Consider the following 2296-nt stretch of genomic DNA (forward strand, 5'->3'; position numbering starts at 1 on the left):
AGCTATTCTGCGGGATTCGTTTTTATTGCCTACAAAAGGGTTGAATACTCATTTCAGTTTATGCTTATGTTAAAATTCGCATCTATGTATTTTTACGCATTCTTTGCAAGTACACCGTTTGCGCCGGCATAAAAACCAACAACTTTATCACCTTCTCGATTTTATCACTTTACATTTGTTGTAAAATTTGTAGCGCTTTAGTAGTTAGTCTGTTCCAATAGCAGTCCGGTTTACAGGATTTAGTCAGAACTTACAGCAAGTCGTTCCTATTGACATAAAACCTGTAAGTGGGAACACATTTGAGAGAGTAACTGAGCAACTGTTCCTAGTCAGAAGTTACAGGATTTAGTCCGGAGATTTTTTTCCTGTAAGTTCATGAAAAGTGTCAAATGATCAGCTGATTTACATGTGCAAACAAAAACAGAAAGCGGTGAAAGCAAAGAACCTTATATTTGTTATAAAATGGAAGTAAACAACGAAATATTTAAATATGTATAGATTTTATTAATTATTTAGTGATATTTCAGCCAAATCAGTGTAGTGCCAATGACATGTAAACAAACCGTCTGACGTTTTTACAGGAAATAGTGCTTTTTGCGTTCCTATGCACTTCTGCATCTGTTCTCCTTTTACTCTCATTTGAGAGCGTAAAATTGTAGTTTGACAGTTCCACAGGTTTTAGTCCGAAGTTCAAAGGAACAGACTAAGTATATTCCGAATACTACATACGCATATACATAGGTACATATGTATGTTCATTTAGTTCAACTAGCCCATTTAAATTGAGTTTATCAAAAGCTCTTGTGAATTAGTGAAACGTGAAAGTGAACAAATCGCACTGCTTGAATCGGCTAAATAGCCAAAGGTTTGCGCGTCTACATATGTATGTACATATGTGTGTTATTATTGCCAATCATTGACCGAAGACACCTCAGTGGAGAACATAGTGTCCAAAATTTTGCAAGCGTGTCATCATTACACTGATCCATACAATAAAACATTCCGTAAATCATATCATCATTTGGGGTGTTCACAGTTCGTTCCAAATAGTGTCTCAAAATGTAGACGTCTACATTTTAAGACGTTTTCTAACCGTAAAATCTGTGGTGTTGTTGTTTCCCATACAAAATTGGAAAACGACGCCGTCTACATTTTGTCACACTCAAAGGTATGTTTTTTACGCGTCTACATTTTGCAACCTCGCAGCAGGGTTGCATTATGGCAATACTAATCACATTTTTCTTATTTATTGGGCACGTTTTCCGTATTTGCATTTAATTTGAGCGCAATTTCTGATGAAAAGAAACAAATCAAGGAAAAAGAATAACAAATATTACGAATTGGTAATTAAGTTAAATAATTACAATTTTTCAGAAACAAAATCGAAAGGCGACATATAAACAATGCACGCAAACAAGAAATGTCTGGCAACACCAGCAAAGTTTTGAGACGATTTTGCGACGACTGCTAGAAAGGGGGGAATTTGGAACGAACTGTGAACACCCCAATTGTTTTCATAGTTTGCAAGTGGTGGGTTTATATGCATACATACATGTATGTACGTACGTACTTTTCGCTACACAAAATAGTTTCTTTGTATTTCTTTTGCTGCGCTTTGTGTTCGCTGGGCAACTTCGGTTGGCGCCAGTTCTCGAAATCCTCATTCACCCCTATTCTACGATTTACAAGCATACATACATACCCATGTGTATGTACATATGTACACGCCTTGTTCTTGCGTAAAATTTACACTTCATACATCTCTTCAACCTGCTGTTGCACCAGATCATTTTTCGGTTGGCTTTGTTCCAGTTTTATTGGCATTTACGTCTGAATTTCTTCATTTCGCATTTAATTGTGGCACGTACTTACCTACATACATATGTACGTGTCCTAGCGCGTGGATTTCGTGAGCGCAATAATCGGAAAGACATCTACTTTTTCCAATAAGAATTCCGGTGAAACGACATATCACTCACTACCAAGAATGATGGAATACAAGATTGCGCCGTCCTGGGCGTTGACATTTGTGTACCACAAGTAAACAAAGAATAGAGCGAAAAGAAGAACGAGTTGAAACATCCAAAGCAGTTCACTTTACTGCGAAAAACGTGTTTTAATTTTGCTAAATGCGAAAATATTGCATTTTTCACCTAATCTATTAGAGAACAGTGAACATTGTAGTGCACTCCATTTCTTTGCAATAGAGGCTGCTTCAGCAAACGTTTTAGTGCACTCCATTGCTTTGCAATCGTGAAGCAGTTTTATCTGGAAGCGTAAAGTTACTCGCGTTTAG

The sequence above is a fragment of the Rhagoletis pomonella genome, unplaced genomic scaffold, assembly GCF_013731165.1.
Source record: "Rhagoletis pomonella isolate Grant_MI unplaced genomic scaffold, Rhpom_1.0 Rhpom_scaffold_00003, whole genome shotgun sequence".
In the NCBI taxonomy this organism is placed as follows: domain Eukaryota; kingdom Metazoa; phylum Arthropoda; class Insecta; order Diptera; family Tephritidae; genus Rhagoletis; species Rhagoletis pomonella.